The following is an 11,077-nucleotide window of genomic DNA, read 5'->3' on the forward strand; positions in this document are numbered from 1 at the left end:
TTTTCTTTTCTTTCTTTCTTTCCTTTTCCTTCCTTTATTTTCTTGGTGTATGTACTTGATTTCTAATAACTACTCAAATATTTTGTTTCTTTACTTTGAATCTGTTATTCTGAAGAACTAATACAAAATAGTCTATTATAGACTAAGATTTGAGCCACCTTGTTAAACTAGCAGTGTTCTTTTCAAGGCAAACTTTTAAAAGTGTCCGACATCATATACACTACCACAAATGTATTTTCCTGTTATGAAAGTGTTATATTTCTTCACTGACCCTCAAATCTGTGTGTCTATGTGCCATCAATGTGAGAAAGGACAAAGCAAGCAGGGAAGACGTTTTAGTTCGTATTCAGTTCAGTTACCTTGAAGTCTAATTTTAGCAGCCAAAATGTTGAATCATGGGTGAAACTTCCCTTTCATTTGTGTAATACATAGTTTCATAACAGATTTTCTGATCCTTTGGCTCTTACAATCTTTCTGCCCCTCTTCCGAAACATCCCCTGAGACTTAGGTGCAGGATTGTGCTGTGGATGTGTCAGTTTGCATGGGTATTCCACAGACACTTGTTCTCTATTCTACATTTGGACCAGTTGTGGTTTTCTGTAATATTCTTTCCATAATATTCTTATTTGTTCAAAGAGAAGTTTGATGAATGGTCAGAGCCACACTTACTTCCTGGAATAAGAATAAATATGTACCATGTAGTTAGGAATTATGATGCCCACAGAAATTGGTTGTATCAGGTTGTCTTTTGAGACCTGAGACTTCATGGGTTAGTCCCAAAAACTTGGGTACGAGAAAAGCTCTTTCTGGTTGCTTGGACCAAAGTGCAATCAAAGAGCTGTTGATTACCACAACAGCTCTTTGTCATTGTTTCATCCTTCAGAATATCATCATACACTAGTCACCCTTATGGTTTGTGGGTGTTATAGCTATGTAGGACTAGTCATTGTTTCTGTCCCTTAAACTTTTGCATAACAGTCTCATGTACTCCAGTTCATGGTGTTTCCAAAGTTCATGCTGTTCTTGTACTAGAGATTTATCCTCAGTTTCTAGGAGACACCCAAGTGCAATATCAATAGACTATATTATTTTGGTAGTCTTTGGGACTGAGCCAAATAAAAACTCAAAAAGTCTTTAGTTTTTGTTTTATATATATTTAGTGATGTTATGTGTGTGGTGCTGGGTAGACAAGTACACACCAGGAGAATCACAGAAGAACATTTTATTGGTTAGTTTACTAAGTAGGTTCCAAGGATTAAACTTTGGTGTTCAGGCATGGCAGCGAGCACCTGTACCTTCTGACTCATCTTGCCAGTCTTTATAATTTTAAACATATAAATTGATTTAAAACTATCAGCATTTATGTGAACATTTAATACTGTATATAAAAGTGACTTTTTAAAGGCTGTGAAATGTAATAATATTCTATTCATAGAAAATTGACATAATTGGACTTGAAATGGAACAAATCCGTTTAAACGGTTAGCTGAAATACTTTTGGTGTTAATAATGATTACACATTTAGACTATTAGTGATTCAATATCTTAATCCTTAAAAAGAGAAACGATCTTTCACTTTAGGGAACAATATCTAGAATAGTCTATAATGGTTGGGATCACAGTAAGATAATTTCAATACTAGCTAAACACTTACATTAAATACTTGATAACATGAATAATAACTAGTGTGATTATATTTGTATTTTTCAAAATCAGTATAGATACTGTGTTAAATGATAGCATTACGTGCTGCCTTTTCACCATGGTTTCTTCTCATAAATCCATTTCCCAAAGTACTTTGTAGAGATTTAACTGTATCATAAAGTATGACTTCATTAATGAAAGCCATTAGATTACTGCATCTCCTTGGTCATTGTCCAACATATACAATATACTGACATACTTGCCATATGTATAAGAGATTATTGATAATGTAGAACGGCATAAACTGAGCATTTTTATGTATGATATTGTGTATTTTCACCAAAGTTCAACACATGTAGTAGCTGAAAAGTTATTAGTTAAAATATCATATCATAAATGAAAAGATATGAAATGCCAAGATCTATGAACACAACACCATTGTGCTACTGAAACAACCATTAGGAAGCCAAAAGCTTAACACTAAGATCTCTTGAAAATAATCAAAATTTATGCTAATCAGGGCATGGCTAATAAAGGAAGAAGCAGTTATAACTCCAAAATGAAAGCACTGGCACCTAACAATAACCAGTCTCTCTGCTTAACATCTGACAAAATGTCTATCTAAGGTTTTGGTGAATTGTGATATATGAATTTGCTATATTTTGTATGAATCTTGTATCATTCCACTATTCTTATTTTATCAGAGGAAAGTATGCTATCATAAAACGTGTTTAAAATTTGACTTTATTAACTTAGAATATTAACATTTTATAAAATATATAATTTTTATTAATCTTTGTATACATAATACATTCATACAATGTATTTTGCTAAAACTCATATCTCTCTGTTTTAGTTACTGATCTTATGTTTTGAAGAGACATCATGACCAAGGCAACTCATAAAAATAAAAATAGTTAGTTGGAGACTTGCTTTCAGTTTCAGAAGGTTATTCCATTATCATCATAATGATATATGTGGCCACAACGAGGAAAACATGGTGTTGAAACAGGAGGTAGGATTTTTTACAACCAGATTCACAGGGAACAGGGAAAGAGGAAAAGACAAGGGTCTGGCATGGGCTTTATGAAACCATAGAGCCCACATCCAGTGACAAACCTTCTCTAACAAGGCCACAGCTTTTAATCCTTCCCAAACTGTCACTTACCTGGGGAAATATACAAGCCTGTAGTCCCACTTTCATTCAAACCACCACACTCACTCATATTCCCCCAACTCCCTCTAGATTTCTCCCATAAAATTTCCCTCTCCACTTTTTACTTTTTCTTTTCCCATTTTGTTTGTCACCTACTGAGTAACTAAATATGCCAATATTTGCATGGTTCTGAGACCATCCTGTTCTAGCTCTAGCAAGGGCTGTACTTGTAAGAAACAAAACAAAACAACACAACTGACTCCTTTTCTTTCAGGGGGTATTAACTTTCATTAGTTCTTCAAGTATGATAAGGACTCTTGTGTCCCTCCCCATTCATTTGAGGATGCAGGTGTCTTTATTCTGTGCTGGTCTTTATCAGAAACCACTGTGGTTGTGAGTTCTAAGCGTCCATAACTCCAGCTCCAGGGTATTAAACTATCTTTTCTGATTTCTGTGGGTAAACATACATGCAGAAATAAAGATTAATTTTTTTAAAAAATCCATAAAAATTTTGTAAATGTTTCAAAAATGACACTGTATATAATAATATCTATATTGGGAGTTGGTCTGATACTTGTATTTTGATGTTAATTACTGACCCTGAAGATGTGGTTACTGCCCTGATACACCTCTCTTTGTTGTGTAACCTGCCTAAAACATTATTCTATCTTTTCAAATTTGTTTACTTTTTATTAATTACAATTTATTCACTTTGTATCTTAGATGTAGCCCCTGCCTTCCTTCCCTCCCAATCCCACCTTTCCTCTCTCTTCTACTCCTATGCCCCTCCACAAGTCTACTGATGGGGCACAGATGAAGACAATGCAGCCAGTCCTGATGACACCTGATAGGCTGGGTTTACATGAAAGGGGAGGAAGACATTATTCTTTATTGATTTACTAAAAGGTCTAAAGCCTGGGCAAAGCAGAATGAGGAAGCATGGCTAAGGTTCCCAGGATCTGTGAACAGGAGAAACAGACAGACAGACAGAAAGAGGGGAAAAAGGAGAGACCAAGATGGGTTAGGATGGAAAAGAAACATGTGGGCTGGAAGGAAGGACTCCAATAATGGCTTGGAAGATCCAGATGAAGAATACAAGCAAGATGATGATGGTTAAGGAGGATGGCATTGGATGGGGGTGGAAGGTGGATGGTGAGGTTATTGAAATAGTGTAGATGATATTATCTGCCCATGCAAAGGTGTTTTAAGGCAATTATAAAATCTAACAGGTGTCTGTGTTTTATTTTGTTGTGATACGATACTGGATTAAATACCAACAAGATAATCATAGAGCTACTAATAAACATTTATTAGATCATGCTCTTTAAATTTACTACAACATATCCATTATAATTTTATTTTATTCTCAAAAGTGTAGCATAATTGCAATGTTTCTTCGTTTCTATTCCTCCCTCCAAAACTCTCCCATACAGCTATCCCCACTCTCCTTCAAATTTATGTCTTCTTTTTTCAATAAACATTATTGAATGCATATATGTATATGCATATCTAACCAACATGACTTCCTACATGTGAGATGTTCAAGGATGACACCAGTGGGAAAAGCCCACAAGAACTCAATGCTAAAGAAAAACTGCAGGCCAGTGTAGAAATCCGAGAGTAAAAGGGGCGTTCCTTCTCAGGGAGGAACAGACAAATTGGTTGTCCAGTATATAAAAAAAGGCCCTGAAAAAATATATATGACTAACAATGTGTGGAGAATGTATTAAACTAAAAAACATTATCTTTAAAAATAAATATTAAGCTTAAATTCAAAGAGAAAAGGACCGACCCCTGTGTCATAATTGTACTACTTGTCACTAATTTCTAATAGTGTAATTTTTAGTAATTTTTTATTTTTTTATTTATTATAATTTATTCATTTTGTATCCAAGCTGTAGCTCCCTTCCTCATAACCTCCCAATCCAGCCCTTCCTTCCTCATCTCCACCCATGCCCCTCCCCAAGTCCACTGATAGGGGAGGTCCTACTCCTCTTCCACCTGACCCTAGCCTATCAGGTCTCATTAGGACTGGTTGCATTGTCTTCCTCTGTAGCCTGGTAAGTCTGATGCCCACCTTCTTAGGGGGAGGTGACCAAAGAACCAGTCACTGATTTCGTGTCAGAGACAGCCCCTATTCCCCTTGCTGGGTAACTAACTTTAGGAACTGAGCTGCATTGGGATATATTTGTACAAGGGTTCTAGGTTACTTCCATGAATGGTCCTGGGTTGGAGTATCAGTCTCAGAAAAGACCCTTGGGCCCAGATATTTTAGTTCTGTTGCTCTCCTTGTGGAGCTCCTATACCTTCAAGGGCTTTCTATCTCCCCCTTATTCATAAGATTCTCTGCAGTCTGCCCAAATTTGGTTATGTGTCTCAGCATCTACTTCAATACCCTGCTAGGTAAAGTCTTTCAGAGGCACTCTGTAGTAGGCCCCTATCCTATTCCCTATTTTCTCCCTCTTCCAATGTCTATCCCGTTTGCTTTTCTGATTGAGGATTGAGCATCTTACCCAGGGTCCTCCTTGCTTAGCTTCTTTAGGTGTACAGGTTTTAGTATGTATATTCTAATATTATATTTCAAATATTCACTTATAACTGAGTATATATACCATGTGTGTCCTTCTACTTCTGGGATGTCATACTCAGGATGATATTTTCTAGTTCTTACCATTTGCCTGCAAAGTTTATGATTTCCTTATATTTAATTGCTGAGTAGTATTCCATTTTGTAAATGAGATAACAGTTTCATTATTCATTTATCCGGGTAGTTTCCAGATCCTGGCTATTATGAATAAAACTGCTATGAACGTGGTTGAGCAAATGTCCTTGTTGTATACTTGATCATATTTTGGTTGTATGCCTAGGAGTGATATAGCTGGATCTTTAGGTAGCACTAATCCTATTTTCTGAGAAAGTGCCAGACTGATTTCCAAAATGGTTGTACAGGTTTACGTTTCCACCAGTAATATAGGAGAAGTCCCCATTCTCAACATCCTCTCCAGCATATGCACTCACTCAAGTTTTAGATCTTAGTCATTCTGATGGGTGAAATCTCAGAGTCATTTTGATTTGCATTTCCCTGATGATTAAGGATGTTGAGCATTTCTATAAGTGTTTCTCTGCCATTCTATATTCTTCTGTTGAGCATTCTCTGTTTAACTCTGTACTCCATTTTTTAATTGTATTACTTGATTTGTTGCTGTTTAACTTCTTGAGTTCTATATTTCTGGATTTTAGCCCTCTGTCAGATACAGGGTTGGTAAAGATCCTTTCCCCAGTCTGTAGACTGTCATTTCATTATGAGAACAGTGTCCTTTGCTTTACAAAAGTTTTCAGTTTCCTGATATCCTATTTATTGTTTATATAGAGCCTATGCTGTCGGTTTTCTGTTCAGGAAGTTGTCTCCTGTGCCAATGGTGTTCAAAGCTCTTTCACAGTTTTTCTTCGTACAGGTTTAGTGTGTCTGGGTTTCTGTTGAGGTCTTTGATTCACTTGGACTTTGGTTTTGTGCAGGGTGATAAGTATGGATCTATTTGCATTTTTCTATAGGTAGACATCCAGTTAGACCAGCACCATTTGTTGAAGATGCTATCTTTTTTCCATTATATGGTTTTGGCATCTTTGTGAAAAATCAGGTGTCCATAGGTGTGTGGGTTTATTTCTGGATCTTCTATCCAATGCCACAGATCCACCAGTCTGTTTCTGTGCTAGTACCATGCATTTTTTATTGCTGCTGCTCTGTCGCACAGCTTGAGATCAGGGATGGAGATACCTCCAGAAGATCTTTTATTACAGAGGGTTATTTTAGCTATTCTGGGTTTCTGATTATTCTATATGAAGTTGAGACTTTTTTTTTCTTTCATGGTCTGTAAATAACTGTGTCGGTAATTTGATGGGGAATGCATTGAATCTGCAGATTGCTTTTGGTAAGATGGACTTTTTACTGTGCTAATACTCCCGAGCCATGAGCATGGAAGATGTCTCCATGTTCTGATATCTTCTTCAATTTCTTTCTTCAGAGACTTGAATTTTTTTTTTCACACAAGTCTTTGACTTCCTTGGTTAGAGTTACACTAAGGTACTTTATGTCTTTTATGGCTGTTCTGAAGGGTATTGTTTCCCTAATTTCTTTCTCAGTCCATTTGTATTTTTTAAACAGGAGGGATATTGATTTTTTTTTTGAGTTAATTTTGTATTCAGCCACATTGCTGAAGGTGTTTCTCTGCTGAAGGAGTTCTCTTACAGAAATTTTGGGGTCACTCATGTATACTATCATATCATCAGAAAATAGTGATATGTTGATTTCTTCCTTTCTGATTTGTATCTGCTTGATCTCCTTTAATTGTCTTATTGCTGTAGCAAAGACTTCAAGAAATATGTTGAAGTGATATGGAGAGAGTGGGCAGCCTTGCCTTGTCCCTGATTTCAGTGTGATTGATTAAAGTTTCTCTCTATTTATTTTGATGTTGGCTATAGGCTTGCTCTATGTTGTCTTCACTATGATTAGGTGAGTGCCTTGTATCCCTGATCTCTCCAGGACTTCAAACATAAAGGAGCATTGGATTTTATCAAATGCTTTTTCAGCATCTAAGGAGATTATTACTTTTTTTCTTTCACTTTGTTTATATCGTGAATTACATTGATGGATTTCCATATATTCAACCATCCCTGCATGCCTGGGATAAGCCTACTTGGTGTTAGTGGTTTATATCTTTGATGTGTTTATGGATTCAGTTTGCAAGTATTTTATTGGGTATTTTTGCATCAATGTCCATAAGGGAGATTGGCATGAAGTTATTTTTCTTTGTTGGGTCTTTGTGTGGTTTAGGTATCAAGGTGGCTGTAGTTTCATAGAATGAGTTTGGTAATGTTCCTTCTGTTTCTATTTTATGGAACAATTTAAAGAGTATGGGTGTTAACTCTTCTTTGAAATTCTGGTAGAATTCTGTGATGAAACGATCAGTGCTTGGTTTTTGTTTTTTGTTTTTTGGATGGGAGAATTTTGATGACAGCTTCTATTTCCTTAGTGGATATAGGGTTATTTAATATATTTACTTGGTCTTGATTCAGTTTTGGCAAGATAATCTATCAAGAAAATTGTCCATTTCATACACATTTTCAAATTTTGAGGCATATAGGCTTTTGAAGTAATGACTGTTTGGATTTCTTCAGTGTCTGTTGTTATGTTCCCCTTTTCATTTCTGATTTTGTTGATTGAATAGTGTCTCTCTGCCTTTGAGTTAGTTTGGCTAAGGGTTTGTCAATCGTACTGATTTTCTTAAAGAATCAGCTCTTGGTTTCATTGATTCTTTGCATTATGCTCTTTGTTTCTAGTTGATTGATTTTATCCCTGATTTTGATTATTTCCAGCTGTCTACTCCTCCTGGGTGTGTCTGCTTCTTTTTTTTCTATGGCTTTCAGATAAGCAGTTAAGTTGCTCATATGAGATGTTTTGAATTTCTTTATGAAGGCACTTAGTTTTATGAACTTTCCCCTTAGCACTGCTTTCATTGTGTCACATAAATTTGGGTATGTTGTGTCTTCATTTTCATTGAGTTCTAGGAAATCTTTAATTTCTATCTTTATTTCTTCCCTAAAGGAGCTGTCATGGAGTAGCAAGTTGTTCATTGTCCTTTAGTGTGTAGGCTTTTTGCTATTTCTCTTGTTGTTGAGGTCCAGATAAAGTTCATGGTGGTCAGATAGGATACAAAGAATTCTTTCAGTCTTCTTGTATCTGTTGAGACTTGCTTTGTGACCAACTATATGGTGTGTTTTGAAGAAGGTTCCATGAGGTGCTGAGAAGATGGTAAATTCTATTGTGTTTGGGTAAAAAGTTCTGTAGATGTCTGTTAGTTCCCTTCGATTCATGAAATCTGTTAGAGTCATTTTCATTCTTTGTTTAATTTCTGTTTTGATCTTTCCTTTTTTGAGACTGGGGTGTTGAAATCTCCCACTATTAATGTGTGAGGATCTATGTGTGGTTTAAGTTTTACTAATGTTTCTTTTACAAATGTGGGTACCTTTGTATTTGGGGCATAGTTGTTCAGAATTGTGATGTCTTCTTGGTGGAAGTATCTTTGATGTATATGAAGTGACCTCCATTTCTTTTGATTGATTTTTGGTTGAAAGTCTATTTTATTTGATATTAGAATGGCTACTCCTGCTTGATTCTTGGAAAACTGTCATCCAGGCTTTTTCTCTCAGGTAATGTCTATCTTTGTGATTTACATGTGTTGCTTGTATGCTGCAGATTGTTGGGTCTTGTTTATGCATTCATTTCTTAGTCTGTGCCTTTTTTATTTTTATGTTATTTTTTATATTAATTACAGTTTATTCACTTTGTATCCCAGCCCCCTTGTTTATTCCCTTCCCACCCCATCCTCCTTCCCTCATCTCCTCCCATGCCTCTCTCCAAATCCACTGGTAGGGAAGTCTTCCTCCCCTTCCAGCTGACCCTAGCCTATCAGGTCTCATCGGGACTGGCTGCATTGTCTTCCTCTGTGGCCTGGTAAGTCTGCTCCACAGTCAGGGTAGGTGATCAAGGAGCCAGCCAACTGAGTTCATGTCAGAGACAGTCCCTGTTCCCCTTACTAGGGAATCCACTTGGATACTGAGCTGCCATGGGTTACATCTGTGCAGGGATTCTGTGTCTTTCTACTGGAGAGTTGAGTCCATTGATGTTGAGAGAGATTAATGACCAATAGCTGTTAGATGCTTTTATTTTGATGTTGGTTCTGGTAGTGTATTTGTGTTCTTGGCTTCTTTTACTTTTATTGTAGTGAGGTTATTATTTATTTCTTGATTTGTCCTGAATGTACTTAGCTTTCTTGGGTTGTATTTTTTCGCTCTAGTTTTTTCTGTAATGCTGGATTTGTGGGTAGGTATTGTTTAATTTTGTTTTTGTTGTTTTTATTTTTTTCTCCATCTTTGATGAATGAGAGTTTTCTTGGGTGTCCCGACCTGCGGGAGTTCAATGGAGTCCTAATGGGGGGGTGGTGGAAATAATGGGGTAGGACACAGAGATGCAAGGAGGGAGGCTAAGTCTGTTTGTCTGATCAAAGCCTCATTTATTTGAAAATTTTACACAACTATATAGGGAGAAGGCAGGAAAGGGGGAAGGCTAATTTATTGCTGCAGAAGATAGAAAAAGTGTTTTATGGTTTGAGATACCTCCTGCAAGATACCTCAAGAATGTTTCCTTAAGATATCTCAAGGGTGCTCCAAGACTAACAAGCAGATGTTCTCACATAAATCTATCACCCATGACCTAGGGTCCTAGTGTAGCTCTTGGTAACTTTTCCACTAATTCACATTTACTTCACTAAATGGCTTTGGCTCACTGATTGGCTTTGGCTTCAGTAAATAGCTTTGGCTCCTGGCACTTTGGTATAGTAGTCTGGGGTGACATCTGTGTTCTCTTAGGGTTTTCATGATATCTATCTAGGCCCTTCTGGCTTTCATCATCTCTGTTGAGAAGTCAGGTTTGATTTTGATAAGTTTGTCATTATATGTTACTTGGTCATTTTCCCTTTCAGCTTTTAGTATTTTTTCTTTATTCTCTATATTTACTATTTTGATTATTATTTGGTGGGAGGATTTTCTTTTCTGTTCTAATTTATTACGTGGTCTGTAGGACTCTTGTATGCTAATGGGCCTCTCCTTTATGTTGGGGAAATTTTCTTTTATTATTTAAAATTTTTTTTTCTGGGCCTTGGAGATGGGAACTTCTTTTTACTCTATTCCCATTATTCTTATGTTTTATCTTTTCATGTTGTCTTGGAATTTTTGGATGGTTTTGTCAGGAGTGTTTTCGATTTAACTTGGGTCATTGGTAGTCAGGGGGGCTCTCCTTTCACCAGGAGAAGACCTAGCGACAGGTGCCCTGCCACTGGGTTTCTTGCTCTGAATTTAGAAGCTACTGCTGCTGCTCTTAACCTGTGTTTGCTGAGTGCAGCCCTCTTGAAGAGCCAAAGAACCCCATGGAGTTTGTTCAGTTTAGCTAGGGAGACAGGTTGTTCATTGGAGCAGTGTCTGTGACTGATCCCTTGGTAGGTCTGAAGTTGGAGCTCTGTGCTCCAAGCTATGCTCAGTGGCAGGTGAACACAACACTCTGGCAGGAGGCCAGAGCCCTGAGCCTGCGGGAACCCAGGAATTTTCTGGAGATTAGCTGGATGTCCTGATGTAGGACCTGATGTTCCCCCACCGTGCGGATTCCTTCAGAGAGGGAAACCCTGTCTCTGGTGTTTGGGGGCACACAGTTCTGTCTGGAACAGA

Source organism: Psammomys obesus, unplaced genomic scaffold (assembly GCF_907164565.1).
Source record: "Psammomys obesus unplaced genomic scaffold, mPsaObe1.curated_primary_1811, whole genome shotgun sequence".
Taxonomy (NCBI): Eukaryota; Metazoa; Chordata; class Mammalia; order Rodentia; family Muridae; genus Psammomys; species Psammomys obesus.